Raw genomic sequence first — 12026 nt, 5'->3', positions numbered from 1 at the left:
CACCCTCAGGTCTGTAATTGAGTGACCGGAGAGATTGAAGTGTTCTCCAACTGGTTTTTGAATGTTATAATTCTTGACATCTGATTTGTGTCCATTTATTCTTTTACGTAGAGATTGTCCAGTTTGACCAATGTACATGGCAGAGGGGTATTTAGGTTCCTACATGCCACTGATTTCAGAGTTTTGCCCAATGTCACCCAGGTCTCCCAAATCCTAGGCTAGGGCCCTAACCATGGGACCATCTTTCCTCTCTATAGGTGGAATCATCCTTCTTTTCCACCCCCACCAAAATCAGTGCATCTCTGCTGGCTTCTGACTAGGACTGTGAGAACCCACAGCCAGGTTCAGCCAGGTTCACACTCTTGAGGTTTTCTTTGAATTTCTGGTTTGCACAAATCCAATCAAATACTAACAGATGCTCCATTTTAACCCCCATCCTCTGTCATGACACCCTCTTCCCCCACAGAACAGCTTGGGATCCTCCCTCTTCCCACTCAACTTCCTCTACCCTTACATCCTGGCTTCCACTTACCACTAGGTTCCTTCTGGGGGGCAAGAAGAAAGGGAGCTATTGATCTGTCTCTTCCCTTTTCCCACAGGCCCTCAAGGCGGCAGCTGGCTGGCCCCTGACTACAAATGGGCTCTTTATTGTTGGCCAGCTGGCCTGCTGCCCCCATGGGGGATGGATATCTAGTAGGTTCATTGCTCTGCTTAGCCCACTATTAACATCAACAGCAGAGCTGCCTGCCTCTAAGCCCCACATTCATCACCAGGGCTCAGCCTGTGAAGAAAATTCACCTCTTTCTAGGGCCTTGATGCACCTAGGACGTATGACAGACCAGTTTGCCTATTACCATGCAGGTGCTGGGATTAACGGCTGATGGTTTAGGTAACAGTTGGCTACGGGGTGTATCTTTATAGCCTGCAAGAATTCAGGTGGCAGAGCAAACCTTGCTATTCCACTCTCCAGCATTCCCCCTCCTCATCTGATAAACAACTGTGCATGTTACTGTGGGCATGCCCATTAGATACATGGAAACTAATAGGCAAATAAATAAAAGAAAGAAGTAATAAAAGTCACTTGCAATTTTGGAGCACTTGGGTCTCAGTCAAGTTGGCATGGGCCAAAAATTCCAAATGTGGCCACTGATCTTGCTAAGCATCCAGAACTCCCAGTGAAGTCAATGGAAATTAAGTATTCTCCACATCTAGGAGAAAAAAAATCATACTTTAATAATAATATTATGCTGCAGATGGTAATGACTGCCGGCAGCTGTCTCTGATCTATGTGTAGTCATGGGGCTCTTTGAGGAGCTGATAGGTGTGCTTTCATTCAAGTTAAATGAGGGAGCAATAAAAGGCCACTTTGCTTAGAGAGAGCTGAAACAGAAGCCACTGTCCAAGGTTCTGGGCTATGTGGGAAGGCCTGAGCTTGAACTCACCTCAGGGAGAATACAAGGCGTTTCCCTGGAACTGATTGCAACTGTAGAGGCTGGGGTATTGATTGCAGAGTTGTGTGTGTCAAAGGCAGACAGGGCCAGAAAGCTAGAAAGTTACTGGTGAGTGTGGCCCTGGGCTGAAGCCAAGAGAGAACTTTTTGGGTACAGGACTGGCTGGAAAGTAGCCTTGGATGTGTGAACAGGAAAATTACCTCCTACTGCATTCAGGGAAACAACTTTGTGGACATTCTTTGTCAATAGAGAGGATTGCACCAAAGAAATACTTGACTCATATTATCAGTTTCCCATCCTAACAGAAACAATCCAGCAAGGCCCCAAATACTGGCCCAAATCCTTGCCTCTGGGCCAAGGGGCAGCAGTAATAAGGAGTTCTGATGCAGTACTTTTCATCATTACACCCCAAAACACTTGACAAAGGAGGTCAGTATCATTACCCCCATTTCACAGATGGGGAAACTTTTGCCCAGAGCAGGTAAATGACTTGAGCAAAGTCCAGCAGCAAATCTGGAAAAAGAACCCAGTTCTTCAGAAGTCCCAGGCCACACGAGGTGTCTCAGTATGGCCAGCCAAAAATTGAGGCACTTTGGCTTGAGTTCCCATGCTGACTTTCTGGCCCCTTTACTGTACCAGAGTGGCGCAAAGGGGCCTTAGAATGAATATGAATCTTGCTCTTGGAGCCAATAGCCTTAAAAATTTGCTGTTTCTCTTCCTCCAAGCTTGAGTCTCTTCTCTCTGACACTACTGTAAAACAGAATCCTGTTGCCTGTTTTCTCCTTTCTTTCCCAGGACATACATTAAAAGGCTTTGTAAGGAATCCCAGCCTGTATGTTTTGTTCTCACTTCAAGACCTGCCCCCCCATCCAATCTGCACATTATCACTAGGAAATAGGGTTTAATCGCTGCCGAATGTAAACGGACCCATTATCGCTTCTTGAGGGTTGCATTAAGTGGCTGTTTGGACTTGGCTTTGTTTACATGGCTTCGTGTATTTTAGAAATATATTTCAATGTTAGATTCTTTTGAGACAAATATCTCCCCTGGAACAAATCCAGCTGCCATTGTTCTTTTGTTTCCCTCTTCTGCTCATGTGACCTGTTTTTCATGTCAGCGGTATCAGCGATAAAACAGGGTTTAGATCATAGTCATGTGTTTTAGAGACTAACGTCCTCTAGTTATCCCCAGAGCAGGTAAACCTCAGACAGAAATAGCACAAGATTCCTCCACACCATTCTGCCAGTGGCCTTCAAACCTGCCTTGAAGGGCACCATTTTTTGTTGGGGCAGGTAGCTCAGACTGTCCTGCCCATTCAATTCCTGGCTTTTCTGCAGAAGCTCTCAACCCAGGGACTGACTCGTCTGGATGGCTATGGTTTTTGTAACACAGCCGCGTGTCAATTAGGAATTGGAATGAGATCACCACCATGTTTCCTGTAGATCTGAGATCAGGTCTCAGATAGCATAGCCTTTGTTCCCTACTGATCTAGGCTGGACAAACACCTGTCAGGGATGGTCCAAGTTTACTTGGTCCTCGCTCAGCTCAGGGAGTTGGATTTCATGAACTGCCAAGGTCCCTTCCAGCCCTACATTTCTGTGACTGACTCTCCACTGTTGCGACTGATAGGGGGTCTGCTCTCTCCATGCCCCACAGTAGGGCAGCTGGCTTGTTTCCCCAGCCCAGGAAGGATTAAATGCCATGTCCAGAGTCTGTTCAGGCCCTTCCTTCAGGGCATAGTTTATTTCTCCAACAAAATACACACAAAGTAGTTGCAAAATGAAGCTATTCTCCCGACCAAAGCAGGCTGCAGGGGCCCAGAAGCTTCTCATTATATCTCTTTCCTACTGGTTATAGCAGCCCATCTGCTTCCTACAACTCAGTCTCTCAGCCCTTTATAAGAACCACTTGTTCCTTTCCCAGCTGCCTCTGGAGAGATGCAGAAGAGTGAGAGTGAAGAGAGAAGAGTGAGGGGGGATTTGATAGCGGCCTTCAACTACCTGAAGGGGGGTTCCAAAGAGGATGGAGCTTGGCCGTTCTCAGTGGTGGCAGATGACAGAACAAGTAGCAATGGTCTCACATTGCAGTGGGAGAGGTCTAGGTTGGATATTAGGAAACACTATTTACTAGGAGGGTGGTGAAGCACTGGAATGGGTTCCCTAGGGAGGTGGTGGAATCTCCATCTTTAGAGGTTGACAAAGCCCTGGCTGGGATGATTTAGGTGGTGTTGGTCCTACTTTGAGCAGAGGGTTGGACTAGATGATCTTCTGAGGTCTCTTCCAACCCTAATCTTCTATGATAATCTGCCCAGCCCAGACACCTGTTCTTTAAGGGAGTCTGTCTCCAAACAGGGCTGACTGGCCCCAGAACCTTGGCCTTTAAAAAGGCAAACTACTGAGCTATACCTACATTCTCATGAGCTCAGAGGGGTATCTATCACCACCCACGCTGCAGCCTTTTGCCAATCCAGCTTTGCTTCTAGCTCCAGATTTTCCTCATTGAAACATGTCCTACCCCATGGCTAAATGGGGAATAGGAGAAGGTGGGACTGGGCTCACTGAGAGGTGCTTTCAAGGATGCTTCTGGTCAGGCAGTGTGTTTTTTAAACTCCATCTCCTTTCCTCCCAGAGACAGAGAAAGATGATGCAGTATTGCAAGCTCACATGATTTTCTGTGAAGTCTCACCATATCTGGCATTTTCTTAAAGCCCCAGCTTTTGGAGTCCTGTGACTACACCAAGACCACAGCTTGCATTTTTAAAAAATCCAGTTTCTATCCCTTGTGGTTGCAGAGATATACTTGAAAGCATGACCCCTAAATGCTCCAACACCTGGAAACAAATGGAAAGAACCTCAAATGTATTATTATGAGCTCATGATTTTAAAGCCAATCCCCATGTTTGGTTTTTTTGGGGCCTGACTCATGATTTTTGAATACTCGGGGTTGTCAACACTGTGATGGGAGCTGGGACAGCACATTTTGTTACAGTTCAAGGTTGCTTCTTGTTAATGTAGTAATAATAAACTCCTTGGCATTTAAGTCCAGGACATGGTTATAACTCAACTCATAAACAGGAGGCAAATCATTTAAGTATCTAGGTAACTAGCCATTGTTATACACAAAGAAAATACAAGAGAGCAGAGTCTTGTACAATTCAACGTCACCTGTGTATAGGAACGGAACTGACAGAACCACAGCAAAACAAATCAAAAGAATCATTGCGATCGTATGTAGCCAAGTCAGGCGATGTTGAAAATATTCCTGTGTAATGCATGTTATTCCTCAGTTGTTCACAAGATGGCCTTCTTCTCACATGCAATCACTAGAAATGTAAGGAAGGAGTCAGGAAGCAAAGGCCTTCCCCCTATTTGTTATCAAATGTGTTTGATTTGTAATTAAACTCTGCTTCCCATTCATAAAAAGAAAAGGAGTACCCGTGGCACTTTAGAGACTAACACATTTATTAGAGCATAAGCTTTCGTGAGCTACAGCTCACTTCATCGGATGCATCCGATGAAGTGAGCTGTAGCTCACGAAAGCTTATGCTCTAATAAATTTGTTAGTCTCTAAGGTGCCACGGGTACTCCTTTTCTTTTTGCGAATACAGACTAACACGGCTGCTACTCTGAAACTTCCCATTCATGTGTCCAATGGGGGCTGGTTGAAGATTTTCCATTGAAGCTGGGGGGGGGTTTTTTGAAGAAAAATAGGGTTTTTGGCTAAATGAAATTTTTTGCCAAAGAATATCTGCTTTTTGCAGAAAATATTGAGGTTTGGTCAAAACTTTTTGGCTGTAAGTTTTCTATAAAAAGTCATAATTTTTTCAAGGAAACAACTCTTATTCCTGACTAGCTTTGTTTCTAACTTAGTAGCGGTTTGTGGGGACAGGTGAGAACTGCAGGAAGTTCTGCTAGGAGTCTATCCCAAATCTGCAGAACCGTAGCTTTCTAGCCTACACATCCAATGAAGTGAGCTGTAGCTCACGAAAGCTTATGCGCAAATAAATTTGTTAGTCTCTAAGGTGCCACAAGTACTCCTTTTCTTTTTGCAAATACAGACTAACACAGCTGCTACTCTAAAACCTGTCTTCATACAATGTGTATGTGATACCTTCAGCTGCAGCTGTGCTTGAAATAAGCCTATGTGGGAAGCATCGTGGGTTAGCCCATACTGTAGCACAAGAAGCGCTTGTGTACATAAACATTTAGGTCCGTCCACACCCTTCAGAAACAGTGTAGCTAGCCGCATTAGTTCAGAGTAAGACTCACGAGGCTGGGTGGGGACAAAGCTTTTGGGGCAGCTGGTTTGCTGTTGTAGACTTTCCTTCCTAAAAAGATCAGGTTCACCAACTTCAAATGCAGGACCCATCTTTACACCCTAGCTTTCCTTTACCAATACTAATAAATCTTCACATTAAACCTCTGACCTGGTATGGGAGGAGAGAATGTTCGGGGAGATTTTGGCAAACCAGTAAAGTGCCTAAACCACTATTGCTTGTTACTAACAGTAGGCCAAGCTAGCAGGCCATACTGAACCACAATTTCAGGTTTCAGAGTAGCAGCCATGTTAGTCTGTATTCGCAAAAAGAAAAGGAGTACTTGTGGCACCTTGGAGACTAACAAATTTATTAGAGCATAAGCTTTCGTGAGCTACAGCTCACTTCATCGGATGCATTTGGTGGAAAAAACAGAGGAGAGATTTATATACGCACACACAGAGAACATGAAACAATGGGTTTATCATACACACTGTAAGGAGAGTGATCACTTAAGATAAGCCATCACCAGCAGCAGGGGGGGGGAAAGGAGGAAAACCTTTCATGGTGACAAGCAAGGTAGGCTAATTCCAGCAATTAACAGTTAACTGGTTTTTGAACCAGTTGGAGAACACTTCAATCTCTCTGGTCACTCGATCACAGACCTAAGAGTGGCTATACTTCAACAAAAAAGCTTCAAAAACAGACTCCAACGAGAGACTGCTGAATTGGAATTAGTTTGCAAACTGGATACAATTAATTTAGGCTTGAATAGAGACTGGGAATGGATGAGTCATTACACAAAGTAAAACTATTTCCCCATGGTATTTCTCCCTCCCACCCCACCCCCCACTGTTCCTCTGATATTCTTTTCAGAGTAGCAGCCGTGTTAGTCTGTATTCGCAAAAAGAAAAGGAGTACTTGTGGCACCTTAGAGACTAACAAATTTATTAGAGCATAAGCTTTCGTGAGCTACAGCTCACTTCATCGGATGCATTTTTTCCACCAAATGCATCCGATGAAGTGAGCTGTAGCTCACGAAAGCTTATGCTCCAATAAATTTGTTAGTCTCTAAGGTGCCACAAGTACTCCTTTTCTTTTTCTGATATTCTTGTTAACTGCTGGAATTAGCCTACCTTGCTTGTCACCATGAAAGGTTTTCCTCCTTTCCCCCCCCCTGCTGCTGGTGATGGCTTATCTTAAGTGATCACTCTCCTTACAGTGTGTATGATAAACCCATTGTTTCATGTTCTCTGTATGTGTGTATATAAATCTCTCCTCTGTTTTTTCCACCAAATGCATCCGATGAAGTGAGCTGTAGCTCACGAAAGCTTATGAACCACTATTGTGTGTTGCTAATAGTCAAGTTAGCAGGACATAATGAACCACTCTGGCTTATTGCTAAAAGTAGCCAAGTCAACAGGTTGTAAATTAGTCATGCAGTGGCCTCAGCGTAACCAAGGCAGGAGGGGAGAGGGGTTTGGGTACCAAAGACAGGGCAGGTTGACCCTGCATCCTTCCTGCTAAGAATGTTGAAATTGCTGATGTATGTATTTTTGAAAAACAGGAAGTCTGTCAATATGTGCCCCCGGGAATGTTTATCAGGGACCCAAGGCATGGACACCCTAAAACTCCCCCTCCCCCTAAAAAAACCCCCCATATCTGGTAAATTGATGACCATAAGGAAATCTCTTGCTTGATCTTTTAAAACTGCTTGCTCAGCAAGTTTTCTTTAAGGGATATGTCATTATGTTACTAATGTATAAATAAGGGGGAAAAGTTTGAGGTAACTGGACTTCTCAGAAGGGACTCTTCAGGGACGCTCCCTCTGGAAGCATCTTGGGGTCCCCACCGGCAGACTGAAGCCTGGCCAGGAGAAGCCTGTCATGGTGCCACTCGAAAGCCACACTCAGATTCGGTAATTATCGAGGGTTGGGGGTGTTTTACTAACCTGTTGCGGACGCATGTAAGTACTTGAGACTAAGTCAAGTTTAGCTTTAAGAGAAAGCACTCTTGTGTTGTCCTGTTTGTGCCAGCCATTTATCGGTTGGACAGCCGTGTCTCCCCTGATTTATTTCCTGACACTGCCTCGCACAGAGTAAACGTTACCAAGAGCTTTGGGTTAAAAGAACCCCGGGTAACAAGCGGAGCCATATTTCCCCATGCTAACAGATCAAGCTGCCTGTTAGACCTGTGATGAGCATGGTATCAATGAGAGAGCTGCAAGGTGGCATGTTGAGGACCCAGATCCAGCACGGTCATCCCCGGACATAGTTAAAACCGGATTTGGGCTTGGTGTTTAGATGGGGCTGAACGCTGTTCTTAGCAGCGTTCCTGAAGGTGTCACCACTCTGCTGCTGACCTTTGAACCCCATTTATGCCTGAAGACTTCATTGTATTTTAACCATTTCAGGAGACTTTCCCGTTTTAACCTAGTCCTCCACCACCAGTAATGTCTTCAGTGTGACATTAGGAGATATAAATATCAAAGACCAAATCTGGACACGGACTTCCATTTCCCTGCTTTATGAAGAGGCATCTCTTGAGTGTGTGCGTGAGAGACGGAAGCTCTGCCCTTTCTGGATGATTTGTACAACAGGTTGTAGCAGCTGTTAGACAACAAATTCATGGGTCCGTCCTCCAGGAGGCAGCACCAGCATCAGCAGCTTGCAGCTGTGGGAGGATGTAAGGGGATTGGTGACCCCTTCACACCCCGTCATGGCCAGGTGCAGCCCTGCAAGTATACCTGACCTTACTTTATCCCAACTGGGTGTTAACCAGTGTGTTGTTTGATCAGGGCAATGAGAAGCCAAACACCATAATTAACATAGGTAAGTCTCCCTTAAATGACAACATCCTAAAAAGGAGCACTTGGACAAAAGTTTAAGGCTCTTACCTCAGAGCCCAGGTTTGGGTCACTCAAAACTTAAAAGAGTCTGAGTCTGGTTAGGCCAATCTTCAGGGGGCTGGAGCAGAGATCACCATCCCTAGCTAATTGCACAGTTTCAAGTCTACACCCCCTCTTACTCAGCTTCCTCCTCCTATTTTAAATAGGGTTGTCCTCTGGTGAAGCAAGGAGCCACCTTGATTGTGTGCAGGTGATTCCGATTGCAGCTCCTGGCTGGCCTTTTAAGTGTAGTATATCCCTTCACAGAGAGATTTCCCCTGCTCCTTCAGTTTTGGCATTTCCCCTTGGTCATCTGGCAGCTGGTTCAGTTCACCCTGCAGAAATGGAATGGGCAGTGAAGCAAAGGGAGGACATGTGCTCCCAAAGGAAAGAAGTGCAGAACGGTAGGACTTGCTCAGAAAGGCCCAAAAAGAACTCGGTGACGCTTCAGCATCTCCCATGCTGTGCACTGGCTTCGGAGAAGTTCATAGAATCATAGCATTGTAGGACTGGAAGGGGCCTCCAGAGGTCATCTAGTCCAGTCCCCTGCACTCATGGCAGGACTAAGTTATATCTAGACCATCCCTGACAGGTGTTTGTCTAACCTGCTCTTAAAAATCTCCAATGGCGGAGATCTCACAACCTCCCTATGCAATTTATTCCAATGCTTAACCACCCTGACAGTTAGGAAGTTTTTCCTAATGTCCAACCTAAACCGCCCTTGCTGCAATTTAAGCCCATTGCTTTTTGTCCTAGCCTCAGAGGTTAAGAAGAACAATTTTTCTTCCTCCTCCTTGTAACAACCTTTTACATACTTGAAAACTGTTATCATTCCCCCTCTCAGTCTTCTCTTCTCCACACTAAACAAACCCAGTTTTTTCAATCTTTCCTGATAGGCCATGTTTTCTAAACCTTTAATCATTTCTGTTGCTCTTCTCTGGACTCTCTCCAATTTGTCCACATCTTTGCTGAAATGTGGTGCCCAGAACTGAACACAATACTCCAGTTGAGGCCTAATCAGCACAGAGTAGAGCGGAAGAATTACTTCTCATGTCTTGCTTACAGTACTCCAGCTAATACACCCCAGAATTATGTTTGCTTTTTTTGCAAAAGCGTTACACTGTTGACTCATATTTAGCTTGTGATCCTATGACCCCCAGATCCCTTTCCGCAGTACTCCTTCCTAGCAGTCATTTCCTATTTTGTATGTGTGCAACTGATTGTTCCTTCCTAAGTGGAGTCCTTTGCATTTGTCCTTATTGAATTTCATCCTATTGACTTCAGACCATTTCTCCAGTTTGTCCAGACCATTTTGAATATTAATCCTATTTTCCAAAGTACTTGCAATCCCTCCCAGCTTGGTATCATCTGCAAACTTTATAAGTGTACTCTCTTTGCCATTATCTACATCGATGAAGTTATTGAACAGAACCAGACCCAGAACTGATCCCTGCAGGACCCCACTTGCCCTTCCAACATGACTGTGAACCACTGATAACTACTCTCTGGGAACGGTTTTCCAACCAGTTTTGCACCCACCTTATAGTAGTTGCATCTAGGTTGCATTTCCCTAGTTTATTTATGAGAAGGTCATGTGGGACAGTACCAAAAGCTCCACTAAAATCAAGCTATACCACATCTACTGCTTTCCCCCATCCACAAGGCTTGTTAACCTGTCAAAGATGCTGTAGGCACAGCTTGCCTATGATGCACAGTAAAAGGCCAGACTGATGGCTTTTCTAGCAGTGTAAATTAAGGATCACTCTGTTGACTGCAGAGGAGTTACTCCTGATTTAGACCCAAGTAACTCAGTTTGGCTCAAAGACTGTAGAAACGGTGGAGAGCCCCAGTGTTCTGCATGCAGCTACCAAACTCATAGGACCTTAGTTGAGAGTTTTGCGGTTCTGACTTCCCAGTGTCCCTGCTAATGTGATTAGTCTGCTGATGACTGGATACCACTCTAAAGAGAGTACTTAGCACAGGCGGTGGGTATGACTTTTCAGTGTCACATTGTCCTGCTTCTAACTTGGGTGGCACACACACCATTTGGCAGCTGAACCAGGGCTTGGCAAGACCCTTAGCTGGTGTAAATTGGCATAGCTCCACTGACTTCAATGGGACTATTCCAATTTACATGGGCTGATGAGCTCTCTCTTTGTGTTTAGTTTCCTTAAAGCTTGGGAGTGAGGGAGTGTGAAAAAAATACCAAGTGCTTGCTAAGGTGGCCTAACTTTTGGAAACAGACACATGGAGCAGAGTAAGAATATTCATTTCACTGAGTTTTCAGACAATACAAATTACAAATTAGAACTAAGAGAACATTGCAATTTGCACAAATTCACTGAAATCGAATTGCTGGGTGAGACTCTCCTGTCTCACATGTTTCATTGTGAGTTACACTGGTGCAAAGGGAGTGCAAAACTGTGCCACATCAGAACGGCAGCATTTTGAATAGTGGTAAATGAGTCAATCGTGAGTCAGGTCCATTCATTTCAATTAATATAAATACGGTTAAATGCAAAGTATAATAGGTCACCATTAATTCACCCCCCCCACCACCACCTGTCATGCTGATTTACCACATAGAATCATAGAATCATAGAATATCAGGGTTGGAAGGGACCCCAGAAGGTCATCTAGTCCAACCCCCTGCTCAAAGCAGGACCAAGTCCCAGTTAAATCATCCTAGCCAGGGCTTTGTCAAGCCTGACCTTAAAAACCTCTAAGGAAGGAGATTCTACCACCTCCCTAGGTAACGCATTCCAGTGTTTCACCACCCTCTTAGTGAAAAAGTTTTTCCTAATATCCAATCTAAACCTCCCCCATTGCAACTTGAGACCATTACTCCTCGTTCTGTCATCTGCTACCATTGAGAACAGTCTAGAGCCATCCTCTTTGAAACCCCCTTTCAGGTAGTTGAAAGCAGCTATCAAATCCCCCCTCATTCTTCTCTTCTGCAGACTAAACAATCCCAGCTCCCTCAGCCTCTCCTCATAAGTCATGTGCTCTAGACCCCTAATCATTTTTGTTGCCCTTCGCTGTACTCTTTCCAATTTATCCACATCCTTCCTGTAGTGTGGGGCCCAAAACTGGACACAGTACTCCAGATGAGGCCTCACCAGTGTCGAATAGAGGGGAACGATCACATCCCTCGATCTGCTCGCTATGCCCCTACTTATACATCCCAAAATGCCATTGGCCTTCTTGGCAACAAGGGCACACTGCTGACTCATATCCAGCTTCTCGTCCACTGTCACCCCTAGGTCCTTTTCCGCAGAACTGCTGCCGAGCCATTCGGTCCCTAGTCTGTAGCGGTGCATTGGATTCTTCCATCCTAAGTGCAGGACCCTGCACTTATCCTTATTGAACCTCATTAGATTTCTTTTGGCCCAATCCTCCAATTTGTCTAGGTCCTTCTGTATCCTATCCCTCC

The 12026-nt window shown here is 44.9% G+C and overlaps 1 protein-coding gene across 1 annotated transcript in view; it reads right to left on the bottom strand.

Annotated features, from left to right (window-relative positions):
* Positions 1 to 1093: 1093 nt before the first annotated feature.
* The window catches only part of LOC119844331 (P2Y purinoceptor 2-like), a 28968-nt gene continuing 18035 nt past the window's right edge, over positions 1094 to 12026 (bottom strand). The window contains exon 2 of the transcript XR_006276078.1: positions 1094 to 1208. The gene's annotated coding sequence lies outside the window, so the exon portion shown is untranslated. The remainder of the gene's footprint in view (positions 1209 to 12026) is intronic.

The sequence above is a fragment of the Dermochelys coriacea genome, chromosome 16, assembly GCF_009764565.3.
Source record: "Dermochelys coriacea isolate rDerCor1 chromosome 16, rDerCor1.pri.v4, whole genome shotgun sequence".
Taxonomy (NCBI): domain Eukaryota; kingdom Metazoa; phylum Chordata; order Testudines; family Dermochelyidae; genus Dermochelys; species Dermochelys coriacea.
Note: the sequence above shows the minus strand (reverse complement) of the source record. Positions and strands in the feature narration are given on the sequence as shown.